At 35.6% G+C, this 15,306-nt stretch overlaps 1 pseudogene; it reads left to right on the top strand.

Moving 5' to 3' along the window:
- The first annotated feature begins 1,620 nt into the window (after window positions 1–1,620).
- LOC127410478 (uncharacterized) lies at window positions 1,621–12,926 on the top strand (annotated as a pseudogene).
- The last annotated feature ends 2,380 nt before the right edge of the window (window positions 12,927–15,306 follow it).

Here is a 15,306-nt window from a genome sequence, read left to right as displayed (position 1 = left end):
AAATTATAGTGCAGAGGTTATCTTATCATCTAGAAAGAACGGGTAAATATTCTAAGTATCAATGTGGATTCAGAAGCAGAAGATCAAAAATGGATGCGCTAATTAAGATTAGTAATGATATAGAAAAGTTTATTACGAAAGAGGTTATGGTAGTGGTTTATTTTGATATTGAGAAGGCATATGATATGATATGGAGAGAGGGCCTGCTAATTAAAGCACCAAGACTAGGAATAGAAGGAAAACTGTATAATTGGTTATTACAGTTTCTATGTTGCTTCTGATGTTTTAAATAACTGTTGGGAGTATATAAATAAGAAAGGAAGGGGTTTTGGGTGGATTATAAATGATGTGGCAGAAAAGTATGAAATTGTAGACAGAATATTGAATGCATCACCTGTATGGAGTGAAGTTCCGTCATGGATATTCCCTGACGTAGAAATAGATTTGGAGATACTAGATAAGAGAAGAGAATGGGAAGAAATAGACAAATTAAATATAATGTAAATAAGCATATCAAGGAAAGATTTTATACAAGAACAAGATGGTTCAAGAGACCCAAATCTAGGGATTACAGGAGTGGGAGTATATATTCCAGGTCTTGATATAACTATATGAAAGAGACTAACATCAGAGTTTTCAATATATGCTGTAGAAATGGTTGCTATTATTGTAGGATTAATGTGGGTAGAGGAGATAAGACCAGACAGAGTGGTGGTGTGTTCTGATTCTGCATCTGTTTTAAAAACACTTTCTACCCGGCAGTCATCAAGGAAATATCTGATGACTGAAATATTTACATTGCTGTGGCAAATACATAGGAAAGGAGTGGAAGTAGGATTCTGTTGGGTACCAGCGCCTGTAGGGATATCTGGTCACGAAGTGGCAGATGAGCTAGCTAAAAATGCTTTAAAAAGGAAAGAAGTGGATATTAGCATTCCTTTGGGTAAAGGTGAAATTAAATCCATTATAAGGAAAAATATTGTTAAAGAATGGCAAGAGGTTTGGAATAATAATTGTAAGGGTAGACATGTATATTAGATAAAAAAATATTTTTTTTTTTTTTTTTTTTTTTTAAAGTAGATAGTAAAAGGAATATTTGTGGAAGGAAAATGAAAGAAGAGGTTATAATAACTAGGTTATTATAGGACTTGGGCATTCAGGTTTGAATTCATCACGGTATATAATTAGAGTACATGAAAATGGTTTATGTGAGTATTGTGGAGGAAAAGAAACAGTTGAGCATGTAATATTTGAATGTAGTAGGTATGAAGAGGAGAGAAGAGAGTTAATATTATATTTAAATAAAAAAGTTCGAAAAGATAAGGATTTGGAATTTTTATTGGGTTGGGAGTACAATAGGGATCAAGTAGGGTACAGGATTTTGATGCAGTACTTAAATAGTACAGGTCTGAATAAAATAATTTAATATACATTAGATTAATGATGCTATTCCACACTTTTAGGATCAAGAGGGGTTCTGTATGGAGGATGAAGAAGCTGAACACGCAGCACCATCTGAATCATGGCGTCTTGACTGAACTAGAGTGGGGACAAAGCATTTATTTTTTATTTTTTTAAGGGAGTTGTGTACGAAAGTAGGGAGAGAAGGAAAACGAAAGAATGGAAGGGTAAAGGAAAGGATGAATTATATAAATCATGATTGCATTACAGTTCAGTAGGTGGCAATATGCACATATACTGCGAATCGCCAAAAAACAAAAGAAGAAGAAGAATATTCTAGCGTTCCATGACGCTTTGCGCGCAATGTGGGCGGGACTTCCGGCCAAGAGTATAAACAAACATAAACCGATATGCCAGCACGTTAAAGATGACAGAAATTTGGAAACAATCGATAACATATGTAAAGCGATGTAATATTGTTCTTCACTGTCCATCTGTTATTAATGATCGGTGGGAGGATGAAAATATCATGCATTATAAGCATTTTAGTCAATTGTTGAGACCTTGTGTAGTGATGAAGAAACTATGTACAGGCTAACCCGAAATGCTCCGACGCCTGTCAGTGTTATTCATAGCTGTCAATGTTGGACATATTTAAATGAGAACTGTAGATAATTCTGTTTATTTTAAATCAGATATTGATTGTAGTCAGAACCCGAAGAGTCCGTCCATTCATTACAGATTCACGTTGTTATTGTTTGGATAAAATACAATTATTTTGCGGGAGATGAGTGTGTAGTTGCTCATTCTAGCGTTATAACTGTTAGTTTATGCACATAATCTCTGTATCTTACTGCTAGCCTAAACCGATATGAAATGTTTGGTGTTGCCAGGACGACTGATCCTGTTCAGAGACAGATTGAAGTTATTTATCAAGGAAATAAAGATGCACTAGCTGTCACACATTAAACTGTGCCATACAGAAAGAACCACATGTAATATAAATTAATACATTTATTTGGACATACATTATTAACACTGTTCACAAAAGATCAATATTCTCTGTACAGCAACTTTTGAACAATATGTATTATTAAAAGAACTTTACAAATACATTTAATTTATACTGAATAATAATGTCCACATTTGTATTTCAAATAATTTTTTTTTCTTTCTTTCCCTTAAGGGATGACATGGACATCCTGCAAAGGAAGGAAAAATGCAGGGCAAAGGGAAATCAAATTACAATTCATTTTAATAAGTATTCTCCGCTGTTGACTTCTTGTCAATAAAATGAAAAGAGCACACAAACAAATTATTCCGTGGTTTTTCCAAACAGATGTTCTGAAGTCAGTCCTTCAGTATGCAGCCGGGTGGAGCGCTATTTGTGTGGGTGGTTTCAACGTGTTTCAAACTTTAGTTTCGCTCGACAGTTAGGACAGTGATTAACTACACATGTTCAAGACATTTTCAAATACATTTTACAATGTTTTAAAAGCAATAATCTCACAGTAAGAAACGCTAGTTGGTTTAACATGACAGTAAAACCAACTGAACGCATAAGAAATAAACTAAAAGAAAAAATACTTACAAAAAGGTATATCAACAATATACAGAATACAAAAGGCTATAAATTATACAATATACAATGCATATAACATTAAGATTCAAAAGGGGATATTCAAAGCTTTATAAAAGTGAATACTCAGAAAGGCTACTTAACTGCTACGGCTGTACACAAAACAATACTTCCGCTAGCCAGCCGGAAGTTCCGCCCTCCTGTCAAAATACAGTGGACTCGCTGAAACTATTGTGGACAGCATAATACCCTTGTAATTACCAGTTTGTAACCTAAACAATTGTCCTCGTAAACCACTCAAACCCGCGCGCGCGCACACACACACACATAAGGTTAGGTGAACACATAATGCTGTTGGGATGATAATGTATATGGAAATATTTATAAAAACCGATATGATTAAATAAAGCAATAACATGTCATGTGAAGAGCTATTGCAATAGTGAGGAACAAAGAGAAGCAGCTGGGAAGATTGAATCGACTGTGGCTTCAGAAAGAGAGAGAAGGTAAGAGACCCAGTCTTATTGGGTATTAAAAAGTGAACTGATCCTAAGGTGAGACGACTGAAAATTATATGCTATTTTCCAGTGGGTCACATTAAAGATGTCCACGTGTCAAGGCCAAAACTTGTGAGAAATCTTTTTCGGCTTAATACAAAGTTCTTATCATTTCAATGAGTCATCTCGCTATAAAATGCCACCTATTCTTTTTGTTGTTGTTGTTCAATTATTAGAAAACTTTATTACCTGCAGGCAACGTTAAATTCGGTGTTAGCATTGAAGAAGTGGATGCCGAGCATCAAGAGTGAAATCGAGTACTATCTGCAGGTGTTGTGCTCAAACTGTCAACACAACAAAACAAGCAGGAAGATGGTACCATCGGTCGTTAATATACGATATTAAGCCGTTTAACTAAAACACAGTTACTGAAATGCAGGCATTTTCCTACAATTATTGTAGGTATTGTGTCCCTCTGTATTTTGTTATTTTTATATAAAAAAAAAAATTATTTTTTAAATATTTTTAAAAGTAGCCTGTTTACATGTAGTACCTCTTAAAGGGATATTTCACGCAAAAATAAAATTCTCTCATTATTTACTCACCCTCATGCCATCCCAGATGTGGGGATCTTTATTTCTTCTGCTGAACACAGATTTTTAGAAGAATATTTCACCTCTGTAGGTACATACAATGCATGTGAATGGTGGCCAGAACTTTGAAACTGCAAAAAGCAAATAAAAGCAGCATAAAATTAATCTGCAGGACTCCAGTGGTTTAAGATACATATCAACATTTTATTCCTTTATTGCTATAAATTCTCCTCCCTGCCCAGTAGATGGTGATATGCACAGAGAATGTGAATCGTCAAAAAACAAAGAAGAAAGTGAAAGTGGAGATTTATAGTCAACTCCTCCACAATTTAATTTTTAGAAGGAAAATAATGACCATTAAAACTGCTGGTGAGTTGTTGACCATCACATGGTATGACCTCAAAAAGAGACAAGTAATTGTGTTTTATCAAAAAAATCTATAATTTGATTGTACATTTCATAATGGCCTTGTGTGGGAATAATGCCTGTTTTGCTGAGGTGGCCAGTTCTTTTGCCTGTAATTTTGAGTGAATTAGAAAAACCTCAACAGCCATTGCAGAACATTGTCTGTGTTGGAAATATGTCCTGGTTTTTAACTTTATATACTTCCATGCCTAACTCAGAAGTCATATATATTAATTTTAGTTCATTTATTGATTCATTTTTATTTTTTATATATTAATTTTGGTTAGTGTTCCTCTTATTATTATTTATCTGTCTGGGAGTCTGTGGCAACCCCTAGAACTGTTTGGGGAAAGTTATCAAATTTGTCAGACTGATAGGGGAGTATGGCGTTAAAAATATTTGATTCAAAATTAGATATTTAATATCTGTTTCGGAAATAATAATAACTGATAAAATATGGTAATGTGGATCATTTTGTTTTACTTTTTCTTTGCATTTATTGGGTTTTAAAGAAAAAATGGGTCCGTAAATATCACAAACTCTGCTCTTAAAAGATTAATATGTAAATATTACTTACAGATTAAAAAAAAAAAAAGAAAAACAAAGTGCAAAATCATTTTAAAAACACCACTGTACTACTAATAACCTGTTAAATAATTTTTTTTTTTGTTAAGGTAACACATTATTTTAAATAAATATTATGGTCACACCACATTACTTTTTTTTAGGGGCAAGAACAGATTAATTTGGGTAAAATAAAAAAATTAAAAAATAAAGTTCAACATTGTTGTGAGCAAAACTGTTCAAATATTTGAACGGTAAAAAAATATTTTTATATTTTTAAAATAGCCCTTAAAAAAATTATAATCTGTCATCAAGCATTTTTTGTCCAGATCTATTAAATTATTAAAAAATTCGTAATTTTTTATTTTTTTTTTCAATTAATACAAAACTGTTACTTGAATACACCTCCTCTATGATGATGTCATCAATTACCAAGTTTAAGTCACTTTGATATTTTTTCTGGGGCTTTAAGTTAAAAATGTCATGTGGTGTAACTGTCCGGAGAAATTAAAGTCTCATTAAAAGCTGAAATTTTTGAAAAAGGAAATTGGCATGAGTAGCACAGAATAATCTTTTATTAATATTTAGAAATAAATAAGCAATGAAACTTTTTTTTAAACCATTGCCATGTGATGTAACCAAAATGTGGCAGCTAGCAAAACTAGCTGCCACATTGCTAGAGTGTTGCGGTTGCTATGCAAAGTTCTGAGGTCGACAGGTATATCAGTTTTGCCAATTAATGGGTGCCGATAGTTTCTTTTGAACTATCTGTTAACGGCAGAAATTAAGGGCAAAAGTTCGCCGATAGTTTATTTCTCATGGTTCTCTAGTTCTGAGTGGTTTTTGCCAGTTTCTGTGTGGTTGCTGATTGTTCTGGGTAGTTGCTGACATAGAAATAATCTTGGGATATATACTGTATGCCCTAAAGTCAAACCAATCAACCAGAACATGCCAGTGGACATATATACTGTGCATTATATGTAGGTACCATATTGTTTTTGTTTTTTTATAACATGAGGGGTGGTGGATGTGACCAACACACCCTAAGACACCTAACTGTCTTGCACATTTTTGCATAACCAAAGTGCTTTATGGTCCATTTGATTAGACCATTATACATTCTGGTTAGAACAGGATCTTATCTTGTTGGTTTGTTGATAAGCAAGCTAATATCTGTGCATTTGCTGTTGCATTTGAAAATGTATATGAAAATCAAAAATAAAGTGATAAAATCATCTGCTAAATGAATAAATGTAAATGTCAGAATGCCTCTGTGCTAAATGCCACAAGCAAAGAGTCTAAATACGTAAGTTAAGCTAACAAATAAGCAAACCTGATAGTCAACGATCAGAAATATATGGTGCTGCATTGTTCTCACTCCTTTTGACCAGAGAATTTCCATGATTTTTTCCTTCAATTATAAGGGTTTTTAAAATTACTCACAAAGAGCAATTTCTATCCCATTAAATATTTTACAGCTGAGCATAACTAGAAAGAAAAATATTCACTATAGAAATTTCTATGACATTTTAATATTTTATTTTTATGTAATTATTTATTCAAACAGGGCCAATACACTTTAATTAACATTGTGTCGATATAAATGTGCCGCACTTAGCTAAGATGGCTAACTTTCATCTGCTGTTCCTGGGCAGGTTGATGTAAAAAAAAAAAAAAAAAAAAAAAGATTACTTATAAATTTCCATTAAAAGGTTATGTCTTTTTTTTACCCATTTATGTCTTTCCAAACCTTTATGACTTACTTTATTCCATGGAAACCTAAAAGAGATGTTAGGTAGGACATTAGGGACCGATAGCCTCAGTCACCATTCAATATCACTGTATGGAGAAGAGATGCATTGAAGGTGAAAGGTGACTGACTCTAAAAGTCCCTAACGTCCTACCTAACATCTCCTTATGTAGTTCATATGGGTTTGGAACAACATGAGGGTGAGTAAATGATGGCAGATTTGTCATTTTGGGGTGAACAATTTCTTCAATTTTCCAGGCCTGGATATCAAAATGATAAAAGTCCCTGACATTTCCAATTTTTCGATAACCGTGGAACTCTGATATTAGTATCTGTATGTCCTGTTACATTTGTGCATCTATATTTTACAGCAGTCGCAGTTGTCTCACTACCCAGAGAGGAAGATAAGTGAGTTCCATCAGCACATTGAGGAGCTAGAGAGAGAGTACAAACGTTACCTGAAAAAAACTGCGCTCCCTGGACCCCACCTGCAAACACAAACCCTGAGAACACCAAGCATAAACCAAGAGGAGACAGGAGACAATCAGCAATCAAAACACCAGTCAGTTGCCTTTTTAATATTTCTTTATAGTCAGTTTTTGTATGCTAATGCAGCCATTCTCTGTTTTAAGGCACCCGCTGTGAGACCTTTGAAAGAAAAACATGCTTACTCCACTTCATTTCTAGTACTACTTATTTACTCATCTTGCTCATGTAGGATATTGTTTTCTAAATGTGATGTTGTTGATAAGAAATGTAGACAATGAGGTCAATGCTATAACAAGAGTTTATTGAGGATTCTAGCACAGACAAAACAGTGGCAATTATTACTCCCTCAAAAACAATTCAAAACTAGTTTTCATTTCTCAAATGTCCATTAATGTCCATTTATATTTTACCATCCAAACTGAGACAGACTCTGAAGGTTATAGAGCACTGAAGCATCATTGACAAGATCAGCACATACATATGACATGCACAAAAGGGATAGTCATCGTTAACTCACACTCATGTTCTTCCAAACCCTTATGGTTATCTTCTTTTGAACACAGAAGCATAATGTTTTCCTCAGTCACCATTCACTTTCATTGCATTTTTGGTCCCACGTTATATTCTGTGTCTTTAACTACTATCACAACACATACAATACAATGTATTTATTGTGTAACGATGTGTTGTTCTGCAAAACTCTCACAAGGTTCACTGCTACTGAGGTTGAGGTACAGGTAGGTTAAGGAGTAGGTTTAAGGCTAGGGTTGGGTTTTAGGGGTTAGGGTAAGGGTTAGGTTTTGGAGTAGGTTTAGGGTTCAGGGTAAGGGTTGAAGTAGGGTTAGGGTTCAGGGTAAGGGTTGGAGTAGGGTTAGGTTTAGGGGTAAGATTAACAGTGTAACTACAGATGTAATTTAATGCAAGTACTTTAAATTTAAGTACAATGCAACACATATGTGCATAATAAATACATTGGTTCAAATGCTTAAGTACATAGTAATTAAATAATACATAAGTACATAATAATATATAGTGGGTCTGCATTTTTACCCATACAATGAACATGAATGGTAACTGAGGCTGTCAGTCCCTAACATCTCCTTTTTTGGGTTTGGAATGACGTGAGGGTTAGCAAATGATGATAGAATCTTCATTTTGGGTTGAAATAAGCTTTAAACTTAAATAAAACTCACCGCATGTGTATGTAATTTTGCATTAAACTAGACTTTAGGTAATCAAATCAACATTGTTTTGTCTCTTTTTCTTATCCAAAAAGCTGTGCCTCCATACACCAGGCAACCACAGCATAGAAGAGGAGTATGTTAATGGTGGCACAGCCCAGAGGCAACAGGAAACCAAATATCTCTGATTCAAGTACTAGAACTACACACCCAATCAACTCCAACTACAACTCAAACCTGTGATCCCTCAGACCAGGACCTCCCACTGTGCTTTGATCAGTCCTGGCTGGTGGTGGCTCTGGCTGGGCAGCAGCAGGACACTGGCAAACTGGCATGAGTGCTGCTTACTGGCCTGCCCAATCTTTCCAGCCTTCCACTAGCTCAGACAGCAGCAAAAGAAGCAACACGTCAGCCTTGCAGTGCTGGCACAGACCAGAGTAAAACTGAACATGTACTGGGTTTCGGCTACTACTCGTCCTCCTCAGATGAGGAGATTTAGTTGAAATGAAATTTCCAAACGCGCAGAAGTGTCAAACTAGACACTTAGTTTGGCAATTATCGGAAATTACTGATTACTTAATGAAGTATCGTAAACAAACAGAAAGTAGGGACGGTTCTCTGTTACATAAGTCTATATAAGGAGGCCATACCAGTATGGGTGTAGCAAGACAAACCCCAAAGTTTCAGATTGACATAAAAAGGCTTGCACCATAAGAAGCACTGATTAATATGACTGATGCTTTAAACTATCAGTATTTACAGAGATGCTGAGTCAGAGAGAGAGAGAAAAATGTCCACTAAAACGATACACAATTTTTGGTAACAGAACTGGGGCTTTGCACAGTGCTGCAGCCCACGTTTCAACCCCAAAACCCCTCATGACTATATATCAGCAACAAGATTTGCTTAGCAGGCAACACTTCTGGGAAACTGAGCAAAAGCTGACTGCTGTTACCAAGCAACAGTGGTGGATGAGTGAGTCTTACTCATTCGGGTTATATGTGTGGCATCTAGCACCTTTAGTTAGTTACATTTGCTCACACGGTAGAGAGGATTTCCCATTCCTGTGAGTTGTGGCAAGAAAACCTGCCTTTTGATGAAGCTTATGCAACTACAATAGACGTCAGTTGTCAATGAAGCAAACATTTCCTTTGTGGAATTTACAATAAAAGATTTTCATCAAAAGATAATTCCCCTAGAAAAAGCTTAGCTTGTTGTATTATTTGCACATTTTCCTACTGTACTCCAGTAATGATCGTATATGACATTTGTTGGTTTAAAATGACAATTGGTTATTACACTTGCATCATACTATATTAAATTGTGTATATATTCATATATATTAAGGCTATCGATTTAAAACTTTAATTCAGTTTGACCTGTACTCAAATTCTGTAATAAAATTAAGTACATATTTCCTACCATTGGAGCAATTCAATTGTAAAGAGATAGTTCACCCAAAAATGAAAATTCTCTCATCATTTACTTACCCTCATGCCATCCCAGATGTGTATGACTTTCTTTCTTCTGAAGAACACAACCAAAAATTTCTAGAAGTATATCTCAGCTCTGTAGGTCCATAAAATGCAAGTGAATGGTGGCCAGAACTTTGAAGGTCCAAAAAGCTCAATAAGGCAGCATAAAAGTAATTCATAAAACTTCAGTGGTGAAATCCATGTCTTGAGAAGTGATATGATAGACGTGGGTGAGAAACAGATCAATATATAAGTCCATTTTTACTACAGACCTCCACTTTCAAATATCCCTTGTAAGCGCTCTTCTCTCCAAAGAGTTCTTTTGTTTTTTCCAAGTTCTTCAAGGCAAATTATAAGGTTAATATCATTCTGATTACTTTTTAATGTTTGTTTTAATGAACACTATGATTAATCGTGATTAATCACAGAAAACTGCGATTAATTAGTCAAATTTTTTTAATAAATTCAAAGCCCTAATATACGGTATATATACATTGGGGACCAAAAGTTTGGAGTAATGTACAGATTTTGCTGTTTTGGAAGGAAATTGGTACATTTATTCACCAAAGTGGCATTCATCTGATCACAAAGTATAGTCAGGACATTACTGATGTAAAAAACAGCACCATCACTATTTGAAAAAAGTCATTTTTGATAAAATCTAGACAGGCCCCATTTCACCTTTCACCCACAACATCTTGAGTAATCATGCTAAATTGCTGATTTGGTGCCAGAAAATCACTTGCCATTATATCAAACACTGCTGAAAGCTATTTGGTTCGTTAAATGAATCTTAACATTGTGTTTGTTTTTGAGTTGCCACAGTATGCAATAGACTGGCATGTCTTAAGGTCAATATTAGGTCAAAAATGGCAAAAAAATAAACAGCTTTCTCTAGAAACTCGTCAGTCAATCATTGTTTTGTGGAATGAAGGCTATACAATGCTTGAAATTGCCAAAAACTGAAGATTTCATACAAAGGTGTACATTACAGTCTTCAAAGACAAAGGACAGCTGGCTCTAACAAGGACAGAAAGAGATGTGGAGGGCCAAATGTACAACTAAACAAGAGGATAAGTACATCAGAGTCTCTAGTTTGAGAAATAGACACCTCACATGTCCTCAGCTGACAGCTTCATTGAATTCTGCCCGCTCAACACCAGTTTCATGTACAACAGTAAAGAGAAGACTCAGGGGTGCAGGCCTTATGGGAAGAATTGCAAAGAAAAAGCCACTTTTGACACAGAAGAACAAAAAGAAAAGGTTAGAGTGGGCAGAGAAACACAGACATTGGACAACAGATAATTGGAAAAGAGTGTTATGGATCTTAACCCCGTTGAGCTTTTGTGGGATCAGCTAGACTACAGTGCGTAAGAAGTGCCTGACATGACAGCCACATCTATGGCAAGTGCTACAGGAAGTGTGGGGTGAAATGTCACCTGAGTATCTGGACAAATTGACAGCTAGAATGCCAAGGATCTGCAAAGCTGTCATTGCTGCACGTGGAGGATTTTTTGATGAGAACTCTTTGAAGTAGTTTAAGAAGTTCTGAACATTTTTAGTAATTTTTTTTTGGTGAATAAAAGTACCAATTTCTTTCCATAAGAGCAAAATCTGTACATTATTCCAAACTTCTGGCCCCCAGTGTGAAATATATATATTTGGTATCTTGTATCTATGGAATATTTTGATAGCTTACCTTTTATAATATTATAATATATATATATATATATATATATATATATATATATATATATATATATATATATATATATATATATATCTCAAAATATTCCATAGATACCCTGGCTACATCTAGAAAGTTACCTAATATACCAACATAACATCAAATGACACACAAACATAATCATAACAAACAACATACAGTATATTCTGTACATATACACATACTGAGCACTTTCAGATCTGGTGACTAGGAAGGCCACTGAAGAACAGTGAACTCATTGTCATGTTTATGAAACCAGTTTGAGATTACTGTTGCTTTGTGAGATGGTGCATTATCATGCTGGAAGTAGCCATTAGAAGTTGGGTGAATTGTGGCCATGAAGGGATGCACATTGTCAGCAACAATACTCAAATAGGCTGTGGTATTCAAGCAATGATTGACTGGTATTAACAGACCCAAATTGTGCTAAGAAAACATTCCCCATACCATTACACCACCAGCAGCATCCTGGACTGTTGACAAGGCAGGCGGAGTCCATGCTGTTGGTGCCAAATTCTGACCCAACCATTTGTGTATCTCAACAGAAATCGGGATTCATCAGGCTATGTTTTTCCAGTCTTTAACTGTCCAGTTTTGTTAAGCATGTGCCCACTGCAGCCTCAGCTTTCTGTTCTTGGCTGACAGAAGTGGAACCCAACGTGGTCTTCTACTGTTGTAGCCCATCTGCCTCAAGGTTCGAAATGTTGTGCATTCTGAGATGCTATTCTGCTCACTACAGTTGTACAGAGGGGTTATCTGAGTTACCATAGCCTTTCCGTCAACTCGAACCAGTCTGGCCATTCTCCGTTGACCTCTCTCATCAACAAGGCGTTTCCGTTTACAGAACTGCCACTCACTGGATGTTTTATGTTTCTGGCATCATTTTGAGTAAACATGAATAAGTAAGTGTGCAGGTGTTCATAATAAAGTGCTCAGTGAGTGGATATATGGTTATGTTTATGTGTTTTTAGATATTATGTCGGTATATTAGGTAAGCTGTCCTGATGTAACTGGTGACTTTGTTCATGTGACAGCCATGTACAATCTTGTTGCATATCACATTTCTGAGAAAACAGATAATAAAGTATCAATTTATTTAATTATGTTACTTATACTTGTTTTAAACTTTATTCTAACCATATTATTCTTTGGTGAAACTGTTAAGAAATTAACTTCAATTAAGGGGGTATAAAGTAATTTCCATAAAATTTCTGATCAAAATGTGTGCCAGTTTTAAAATGTTTTAACTGAAAAATAAAAAAGATACTAGAAAATGTGTTGTGTGAATTCAAGTAAACAACAGCTGTTGCTAGTTTCGAACACATTCCACATGCAAATCTAGACTTTATCATCACTACCAAAACTGTTTTGGCTGGATTGGTTAGTTGTGGGTAGAAGTGTATTTGTGTAACCCAAACAAATCAAACTTTTCCAACATTTATTGTCAATTTTTCATAATTACCGACATTTACACCACCAGCAGACATAATCGAAATGTTAAATTTTTATCATTTTTGTGGCATCTTTGCACAGATAATTGATGTGGAGAAATCAGAACTTGGACCACGTTTGCTTTTGCTCATGCTGCTAATTTGAATTTCCATCGTTGGGGAGTTCATACAGCAGCGAGCTGCATTTCCTCCAGTGCAAACTGGCGACAAAAATTAAGCCTACATTTAACCCAGGGCTGAAAAAGGTGGGAAAAAGAACTAATTTATGGGGGAAATGAGCAAGGTATGTATTGTGCATTTATTGCAATACACTTCAAAGTTATTTATCTTGAATAGCATTTGCACCATTGACAGGTTATAGACCGCTTAGAAATGGGTATAGGAAAGCGAGGCCAAGCCGCTAACGACAAATTAGACTTTTCCAGGAAGGCCTGGCGGCTGATGACATAAAATAGGGTATGGTGCAGGGTGAGGGGGTTAAAGTGATGCCTTTTTTTTGCCTTGCTTAACCACACTGCTCACCTCACTCTCAAAGTCCTTTTCATGCTCTTGCAGACCCCTGAGAATGCAGGCTGCAAGATCGAAAGAGCACGCACACACATCACACTCTGACTGACTGTTTCATGTGGCAGCTCCTGGTTGTTAGTGGCATGGGAGATCGGGCTTACTGAAACTCTTATTTTCTGCTGCATCACTGTTTACAAACACTCTTTAAATGGTAGACAGTATGTTTGATTGGACATTTTGCTTTTGAAATGCAGTTGTGTTTTACATACAGTTTTTTACCTTACAATATGTACCCTTACTATCTTACCACTGTTGCCCTTGGCTTGCATTTTGAAAAGCATTGAGCGTCAATTTTCAAATTTTGAGAATGAAATTGAACTGATTAAAACCCTAATTTCAATTAAGTTGAATTGTGATTCTGAAATTTCTGCATCTCTAATGCTTTTTAAAATGCATACTGTTCCAAAGCTGCTATACTGAGTGAGAAGAGTGCCTGAAAAGCCTCAGTGAGAAAGCCAAGGGTGACAGTGATAATATGGTAAGGGAACATATTGAAAATAATGTCCATATTCCAATTATTGTGTAATAAGGCATTTGCCAATTAAATAAGTGATAATGTACAGTCAAACCATCACTACTCTGTTTATTACAGGGCTACTTGCCAAATAAATCCATAAATGGACATGAATGCCATAACTGACCAATCAGAATTAGGTTTTATACAGCACCGTATAATATTACACTGTGTATCAAGGGCAGTGGTGGCTCAGTGGTTAAGGCTCTGGGTTACTGATCAGAAGGTTGGGGGTTCAAGCCCCAGCACTGCCAAGATGCCACTGTTGGGCCCTTGAGCAAGGCCCTTGACCCTATCTGCTCCAGGGGCACTGTATCATGGCTGACCCTGCACTCTGACCCCAGCCTAGCTGGGATATGTGAAAAGAAGAGTTTCACTGTATATGTGCAAATGTATAATGTGTGATAAATAAAGAAAATTACAATTATTATATTACAGGCATACAAACTGCCATCAGGGATCAGGAGATGTTTAATTTCCTGTTTAGCTGACATAAGCTCTGCAAAATGGGCGTGATCGAGGGGTGGGTTTGACACAGAAGACCATGTCCAAATAAAATTTGCAAAGGTTAAAAGACTTGCTGCTAAATATGTAAGGTTTCTATTCTCAGTCAAACTGTGTATCTTATTGGATAGCCAACAGGATGCTGGTGGTCTTTAAAAAAAGATGATGTGGCACTTCTAAAGAACTCTTTCTAGGTCACAGGCAGTCCTGTGCCTCATATGCAGATGACACACCACAATGACCTCTGAAAAAGCCTGAAACATGAAGTAACAACACATTTTGATTTGTAATTCATTAAAGGATGATTGCCTGCACGGATGCAAAAAAAAAAAAAAAAAAAGACATGAAAGAAGTTTAATATTAGGGAGATACTATTTGCACTAATTGCAAATAGGGGTAGATCCTGTTTACACAATAGTGGTACTATTTACACCCATAATTAAATACAACCCCAATTCCAAAAAAGTTGGGACAGTATGAAAATTACTAATAAAACCAAAAAGGAGTGATTTGTAAATTATATTCACCCTTTGCTATATTGAAAGCACTATAACTACACATTATATGATGTTTTACCTTGTGAATTTCACTGTTTTTTGAAAATGTACAG

Source organism: Myxocyprinus asiaticus, chromosome 19, assembly GCF_019703515.2.
Source record: "Myxocyprinus asiaticus isolate MX2 ecotype Aquarium Trade chromosome 19, UBuf_Myxa_2, whole genome shotgun sequence".
Classification (NCBI taxonomy): domain Eukaryota; kingdom Metazoa; phylum Chordata; class Actinopteri; order Cypriniformes; family Catostomidae; genus Myxocyprinus; species Myxocyprinus asiaticus.
This window is presented reverse-complemented; position numbering and strand designations above follow the sequence as displayed.